Source organism: Dreissena polymorpha, chromosome 15 (genome assembly GCF_020536995.1).
Source record: "Dreissena polymorpha isolate Duluth1 chromosome 15, UMN_Dpol_1.0, whole genome shotgun sequence".
In the NCBI taxonomy this organism is placed as follows: domain Eukaryota; kingdom Metazoa; phylum Mollusca; class Bivalvia; order Myida; family Dreissenidae; genus Dreissena; species Dreissena polymorpha.
In genome coordinates this window covers 41979482-41988483 of record NC_068369.1, presented here as the reverse complement: position 1 = coordinate 41988483, position 9002 = coordinate 41979482, and the positions used below count along the sequence as shown (strand labels likewise).

Here is a 9002-nt window from a genome sequence, read left to right as displayed (position 1 = left end):
TCACTGGTTCGAAACCTGCTCGGGCAATGTCTTTTCCTTTTTAATTTTTTTCTTGATTTTTTACTGTCGCTTTTACGATCTAATGTTTACATTTATCAATATAAAGCATTTAATGAATAAGTTAAAAAATGCCAAAATCTGTGAAAAGGCCCCTTTTAAAGGCAATCTTTAGCTCATTAAGCAGAAATAATTCCTCATTATATTTGTTGATGAACAATATATATTTTCAGATGGTGCAATAGATGATCTCATCCCTGAAAGTAGCTGAATGACACCATGGAAGTAACTTCTGCTGAAGTAGCTGAATGGACACCATGGGAAGTAACTTCTATTGAAGTAGCTGAATGACACCATGGGAAGTAACTTCTGCTGAAGTAGCTGAATGACACCATGGGAAGTAACTTCTATTGAAGTAGCTGAATGACACCATGGGAAGTAACTTCTGCTGAAGTAGCTGAATGACACCATGGGAAGTAACTTCTGCTGAAGTAGCTGAATGACACCATGGGAAGTAACTTCTGAAAAAAAAAAGGTTAATTAACCACGTATAATCCTTACACTAAATAGTGATATTTGTAGTTGACATTTTAAATAACTAATTATGTATGGTTCAAAACAATTCTATTCACTATGATCCCAGGATTCCCTTCCCCAGGGCTAACAGAGTTACACAGAGTTACACTAAATTTTCATGATTGATAGGAGTATGACATATAGTATCTGACTTAAGTCTGTGTTTAGAGCCAATAAGATTGACTCATTCTTACCTAAATGAGTTGATAATTTATTATCAACTAGCCATTGACTAACAAGACGCAAGTCTCTTTAAGGGCATGTTCAATGTCAGACTTACATTTACCTTAAACTAAAATTCCTGAGTCATCTGCATATAATAATAACTTGTTTTTTTACAGATATATTTTTTTTTTTAAGGGAACACTGATTTTTTAATATAACATGTTCTTTATTTAGCAGTTGCAATGTATTAATCAGTGGGTTTATACGGAGGCTAATTACTTATGGTTGTGATAGGCAAAGTGGATTATTTTTACAAGATTATAGGAATTGTGAATGTCTTCATTAAAATGTTTTGTTTTTCTTTAAATTAATAGAATTCATGGTTTGACCGTTTTAGTTTTCATTGTGTGAATGGATTTCTGTTTCTGGCATTGGACCTAGAAATAAACTCTATTATAAAAACTCTATAATAACCATTAACAGAGTTTTTTAACAGAACGCAGTGGAATAGTGAGAAACAGTCGGATAGTTGGCTGATTTTTAGTTTGTGAGTCTACCTACATGACTAACAGATTTAAGTGTGAGTTTTAATCTGGTCAATAAATTGTCCGCAAAGTTACTGGCCTTGGAAAGTTTTCATTTTCCAAAGGTTTTTAACAAAATTCTTTTAAATAATCTGATGATTTTTGGTATATGAATCAACCTTCATGACTTACGGATGAAGTTTCAGTTCCACTCTGGCCCATTTTGTTTCGGAAAGTTATGGGGCTTGGGCTAACATTTTCTCTATATTATAGTGTATTGTTTTGTTCTTGTCTTGGACTTCTCTTAAATAGCTGCTATGCAGCTTCAAAGAGGGTGATTTTGCTTCACAATCACAGGTCTTGTTGGAATTGTATCGTTCTCAAAAAATAAAATAAAAATGAGTTTAAGGTTATTCTGATGTTCTCTTGCATCAAGTAAGTTTCCATAGTGGCTGTAAGTTTTTGATTTAGGCGCTAAAAACAATAATTGGCATGAACATTAACCGTTACTTATACAATCTATGTTTATGTCTTCATGTAAATACTTGAATGCACACGAAGTTAAGAACATAGTGTAAGTATTGCTCAAGTTGGTGGAATATACTGTTGTATTATTTAAAACATTCTTTTTGGAATATGTACTTTACTGAAAACTTGATATAAACAAGGTGTACTTATTGAATTGAATGGAATATACTTAACTGTGGTGGTGAATTTTTTGGTGTGTTTGTTGCCACAATCTGTTTGAATTTCCCAGCTAAAAAGGCATGTATTTTCACATGTATAATGCATATCTTAGTTGGGAGAGCTTTCTTTTACTTAATACGGACAAAAAGTGACAAAACAATGTTAAAAGCATTTGTGTTTATGTTTGCAAGTTTTTTCAGTGAAAGTATTTAACACGGTATATATGTTGTTTTTCCCAAGACATCACAGACCTTTTGTGTTCATAGAAATTTCATGTATACAATTATTACATTGTTTATTTCAAATGATTTCAAATCGCTGTTTAGAAGGTATTTGGTTCTTATAATATTCATTGGAAATGACGTCTGCAAAGTTTTGCTTATGAGCATCACCCTCTGAAAAAGGTTGTTTAACCCATTGCATGCTGGGGTATTTGTCATAGTGCTAAATTGGTGTCTGCTGAATTTCTAATCATCATTTTCTTCACATTTTTCAAAGACCACTAAGAATAGCAAACAGTTTTGATCAAAATCAGACGCCACGTTTTTGGGCGTCTGATCTTGATCCAAACTGTTTGCAAAGACCTTTAAAATTCGGTTCCAGCGCTCTAAGAGTAAATGCATGTGCATAAAGTATCATTCTGGATTAGTCTGTTCAGGTTTTATGCTGTTTGCTGCTCATCAGTATCGAACGGTTAAAAATGAATCCTTTAAAACTTGAATATAGTAAGAAAGGTCTCCAATTAAATTTAACTGTCAAATACGCTTCTAAGTGGTAAAGGGTTTATGCTTGTCTTTGGTGGTTACTGTGCGAATACTTGTAGATAGCATCCATGTAATGGACATCTTCAAGCCTTCAAGACATTTCAAGCATAAAATGAGTTGCATTCAAAGCTTTATAGTTTCAGTAAAGATGAACAAGTTTAATTAGCTACGGTATTAAATACCATCGTTTACTATACGGTTTTTGTATCACCTAAAAATTATAAAAGAAGTAAAGAATTTAAACAGATTACTGTTGGCAGCATTGGAGATGAATTCTCATTCTGTTCATGAAAACTTATTTTTATTAATTTTTAGCTAGACTATTTTGGAAGAAAACCCGTGGTATTGTCATAGCCAGCAAGTCATCCGCCATCCGTGTCATGCTAAAACCTTTACATTGGCACTAAAATGAAAGTGCTTCCACCTTCAACTAAAAAACTTCATATGTAGATGCACCTTGATTTGTTTTACACGCCACACCCATTTTTTGGGTCAAAGGTCAAGGTCACTGTGACCTCTAAAAAAAAATATTCTGACGAGCTTTAATTTGTTAAAATCTGCACCCGCAGCCAAGCCTTGGTTCCCGTTATGCGGTGCTCTTGTTTTTATAATTCCTGGAGGTGTTACAAGGCATAAAGAGAGGGGTTAAGTTTTTGCAGTATAGCTGCTGTGATCTACTATGAGTTATGCCTCTTGTTATAAACATAAATTTCAAATTCAGCTTTAAACACTTATTTGAGGAGTTATGTGCAATTAGTTGTGTTGGAAAGACATAGTCATCATCATCATCATCCATCATCATCATCCATCATCAATCATCCATCATCACCATCATCCATCATCATCATCCATCATCATCATCCATCATCAATCATCCATCATCATCCATCATCACCATCATCCATCATTATCATCCATCATTATCATCATCATCATCAATCATCATCATCATCAATCATCATCCATCATCACCAATCATCATCCATCACCAATAATCATCACCAATCATCATCATCATCATCATCATCAGTCATCCTTATCAAGAATCATCATCAGTCATCATCATCAATCATCATCAATGATCATCCATCATCATCCTCATTCTTAGTTGTATCGGTGATTAATTACTAAATATTGTTCATTCTGAACTTATATAATATTGTTTTAGTTTTTGTTCAAAAAGCTATAAAATGCAAACAGTCTGCCATCCAAATAGAACTAAGTGTTTTAACAACTTAGCTATCAATTTTGTTGATTAAGCATGTTTAGCATTATATATAGGATCTGGCACGAATTTCCTGGACTAGTTTAATAAAATATGGTATGATATGACAACGAGTGTCAGATCTTTTTTATCACATGCTTTAAAATGATCAAATTAAGTAAATATTTACGCAAACATAATGATAAATCCCGAATGTTGTTTACATTTTGTGACATCATTTGACGCATGGCAGCAAAATAACAGAATGTGAGTATAGCATGTGATAAAATTCAATATGGCATTGATTACTATGTTATAACATCACCTTGGTCTAGCAAATCTGGGTGGTCTCTTGGGTTGAGTACACAGTCATCACATGCAATGATATGTGCTTGCATTGTAATGAGAATGGTATTGATAATTCAAGTCATATATATATATATATATTATATATTTATATATTTATATATATATATATATATATATATATATACTCAAGGTCATATATATATATAGTTATAAGGGCCAGTATTTGTTTAGTAATTGCATTGTATTTTGTTCACATGCACCCATTCAACTGCCCCTCCCCTCCCCCCCCCCACCTCCCCTCTCCATATTATCTTATTCAGGAGTTGTGTTCCATACAAGATTCATGTGGTTATCTTAAGTACTGATATCAGGGCAAGGAGTTGTGTACAGTTCCTATGCTGAATAGCTGGTATGCAGCTCTTTATTGATAGAGGCAATACAATGGTCTAAAACAGTATGATCATAGTCCTGTCTGTCTTTTCTTTCGGTGGATTTTCATTAAGGCAGTGAAACTAACAGCGACAAGTATTGGTTGCCTATCTTAACCTTGTTCTATATATGGCAATCAAACCTATTACACAAGTTTTGGAGGCCTATAGTTCTTTTCTTTAAACGATAAAGTCAAAACCCGATGGCTCTAAATCTTGGAGACCTAAAGGCAAATGATTTGCATATCAGGTTGAAGAGTATTTCAACTGCCTTAACTCTGTACTTTTTTCTTTTGAATTAATAAGTCACAAAGAAATATAGACATAATACTTGTATAAATCAATATTTAAGAACAGTTACATATACAATCAAACCAATATCATATAATTAATTATATCAGCATGTTTTCACATAGCAGATAGAAGGCTACATGTAAGAAACAGCACTAAAAAACAAAAAAATCATAATCGCTATATACAAAGTGCTTATATTAAAATTAAATAAATCGTACAAACATGTCAATTGTTTATTAAAATGTCTTAGGTACTAAACATGTTTTGCCATAGCCTTCATCAGTAGTACATAAATATAAACAAATTCAAAGGAAGTGACATCACCGTCATACAATAACGTAATGTCGTTTGGCGGAAAAATGTATATAGAACAGAATATTACATAATACATAATAAAAAGATGGATCACTGATGATACAACAGTCTATTAGTAATAATATAATTATAAAAAAAATATACACACTGCTGAGAATTTACAGCACTACATGTATTGATTTATTCATTTATTCACTTGTTTTGTCTTTTTTAAGAACAACATTATGTCAGTCTACCGGTATGTTGCATTCGTGAGTTGTTGTCGAAATATAAAATTTTCTATTCCATCAAGTTGGCATTGTACACGCTGCAAGTCTTGGCTCTCTTCCAGACATGTCTGAATTACATTCCATGCTCCCATGGCTGATTAGGTGGATGTTGTCAGCGGATGTCTTCTTCACCTGATGATGCGGCAGCTTCCTCTCCTCTTGGTTCAATATCTCAAAGGTCTTGCAGATTGTTGTCGATGCTGATGTAGTCGTAGTTTACATTTTAAAGAACTAATTATGCTATGGTTCAAAACAATTCTTTTCATTATGAGCCCAGGATTCCCTTCAAATGTACCCGAGTCACACTAAATTTTCAGGATTGATAGCAAGTAGTATCTGCGGGGATCAATTGAGTGCTTCAAAGTAAGTTTGTGACTCTTTCTGTCTTTAATAACCTCGGGGTCTTCATTTTGGCACAATCTGAAAATATATATTGTTGATCAACATTAAATAATGCAGATTTATTTCTGCTTTATGAACTGAAGAGTTGCCTTTAAGCTGCAGATAAAATGTGGATAAGATTTTAAATATTGCACAAAACAGTATGTTAGAATAACATTATATAAAACTCATTCTTTTTAAGTGCTGTGAATGATTTCTGTAGGACAGAACCAACGTCACACCCTTATATAAAGATATGTTTCAAACTAATTCTATCCACCACAATGCATTAAAGTTTACTTACTCTTAGCTCCTCATTGACTCTTTCAATATATCGCCCCATTTGGCTTCCAGCGTCCTGAAATAAGAAATAAAAAAGACCTTTAAAAAGATACATTTTAGGACTGTAAATATGATTGTATTGTGATAATTTCATTACTTCATATAGCAGCACCTGTGAACGGTAAAAACTAGCACTGGACATGTCCATCCATGCCAACACCAGTATAATGTTATGTTGATAATTTTCCCTGACAAAAACTTTTAAATTCTGTGGATTGGAAGCTTATGAAAGGTAAAGGCCAGACTGCAACTTCAAAAATTCATTTCAAACTAGTAATACAGTCTTCCAATCAAAATCCACGATTCAATTACACAAATACACAGCGCGATAAATACTTTCTTTTTTTAATGATTTTTGAAATTTCTGTTAGAGCCACTCAATTTTATTATAAATATTAAATTATTAAACAGTCATCAACATAAGTATTAAAATGAAATAAATCCAAAGCAATTCATTCTATTAGATAAATAATAGCACATGTTGTAGTACATTTTGGGATTACATTCAACGCTCCCATAGCTGATTAGGTGGATGTCTTCAGTGGATGTTTTATGCCGCTACGGAGTGGATATATTATGCCGCTACGGAGTGTTTAGTGTTTGAGACGCAGTTCCATGTTATTAGGAAGACACCAGAAAGCAACTCACGAAGTGTTGATTAGTTTTGTGTTTATTTTCACTAAGTATTTGGTATAACAGTAATAATAACAATAGTCCATATACTACACAGTTCTGACACACAGTTGAAATTATTAAGTTAAATTTATGTTTTATTATAATAATGCTTTCCTATAACTTTAACCCTTTGCATGCTGGGAAATTTGTCGTCTGCTAAAATGTCGTCTGCAGAATTTCTTAAATTAGCATTTTCATCTATTTTTTTCAAAGAATACTATCAGAATAGCAAACAGTTTGGATCCTGATGAGACGCCACGTTCTGTGGCGTCTCATCTGGATCCAAACTGTTTGCAAAGGCCTTTAAAATTCGGTTCCCGCACTGAAAGGGTTAAATGAAGTATATCACACAGAAAATCACGTCAATTGTCACACAGTAAGGCTAAAGTCTATCTATCTTTCATGTTCAATAATCTTCAGTTATATACCCAAATTTCTTAACATTTGTCTAGACAAATGATTAATCTTAAAAATTAAATGGAATCAGAAATGTAAATTTAATGATAAAAAGTGACAATTAGATAGGCTGCTTGGGTAATATGAAATAACATTATGTAACATAAGCTGTCATTGTTTGCTTAAGGCTAAAGGCTTCAAGTTGAGATGACAGAATATGATGTAACAATATTATTTAAATTGGCTTAATTAGTTTTTAATAACAACACAGCAAATGCAACTATTTTACTTTTAAATTGAAACTAAATTATATTTTAACTTCGCAGCAAAAACCATTTTGCAATAATATATTACTTTGAATGAAACTAAATAACATTTTGTCAATAACATTTTAAAATAATGATTTACAATATTACTAAATAATTATTTTAACTTTCATAAAATAATTAATTAATTATATATGATATGGGGTGCATAACACTTCCCACTTCCCTGTTAACTTTGGTCCCCAAAGTTAAAAGGTAGTTGCCATGAATTCTATCACAAAACTCACAAAATATTTTATGTAACAAATTTGTTCAAAATACACATTTTACATTTGTGTACATATTTAATTTTGATTAGCCATGCAGAATGCACTGAAGTGTTCATGGGATTGGCAAATGGAGCAGTGAGCAATGCGGAGGGCTGAACATTGGTATGCATGATGATGGACACTACTGTGGCATCTGGGGCAGAAGAAGTGTATGCCAAGCCGTCTCTGTTGGTCCCGTGCTGTCCTTCCATCTGAATAAATAATCTCTTCACATAGCCAATTGCATAGGTTTTGAAATCTTCTTTTGTTGCATTATAAAGCATTTTTTCATGGCTTGATATTTGTTGCCCAGTTCTTATTTCATCTAGTTTTGCCTGCAGGTTTTTACATTCATCTAAGAGGTCCAAATTTTCTCTTAATGTTCTATTCAAACATTCGCTCATGCAAAATGTTTTTAATTTTTCTTCTTCCTTACATTGTTAACCAGGTTTTCCGAAGGAAAAAACTGGTTATTAGATTGGCGAATGCGGGCGGGCGGGCTGGCTGGCTGGCGGGCTGGCTGGCTGGCGGGCTGGCTGGCGAGCTGGCGGGCGGGACGGAACAAGCTTGTCCGGGCCATAACTATGTCGTTCATTGTCAGATTTTAAAATCATTTGGCACATTTGTTCACCATCATTGGACGGTGTGTCGCGCGAAATTATTACGTCGATATCTCCAAGGTCAAGGTCACACTTTGAGTTCAAAGATAAAAAATGGCCATAAATGAGCTTGTCCTGGCCATAACTATGTTATTCATTGTGAGATTTTAAAATCATTTGGCACATTTGTTCACCATCATGGGACGGTGTGTCGCACGAAAGAATCACGTCAATATCTCCAATGTCAAGGTCGCCACGACTAAAATTAGATTTTTTTATAAAACAAACTTACAAAGGGGGTTAATTTTGTTTGTTCATTTCAAAAGTTCAGTTTGAGTTTTCTCCCTTTATCAGATTTTTTTTCACAATGAAAACCTGGTTTTGTGATAATTTTGTCCCTTGTTTTAATTTCTAAACTTAAAGATTCAGTCGTTGAAACATGTTTTTGAATGTCACTTTCAAGTTTCTTGATTTCAACTTTTAATGGATTTTGTTTACTCAAA

At 33.3% G+C, this 9002-nt stretch overlaps 1 long non-coding RNA gene across 1 annotated transcript; it reads right to left on the bottom strand.

Moving 5' to 3' along the window:
• Nucleotides 1-4985: 4985 nt before the first annotated feature.
• On the bottom strand, nt 4986-7276 carry LOC127860676 (uncharacterized). The gene is made up of 3 exons (XR_008039885.1): nt 6746-7276; nt 6218-6271; nt 4986-5952 (listed from the first exon to the last, which is right to left on the bottom strand). It is a non-coding gene; the product is annotated as an uncharacterized LOC127860676 (long non-coding RNA).
• Between the last annotated feature and the right edge of the window lie 1726 nt (nt 7277-9002).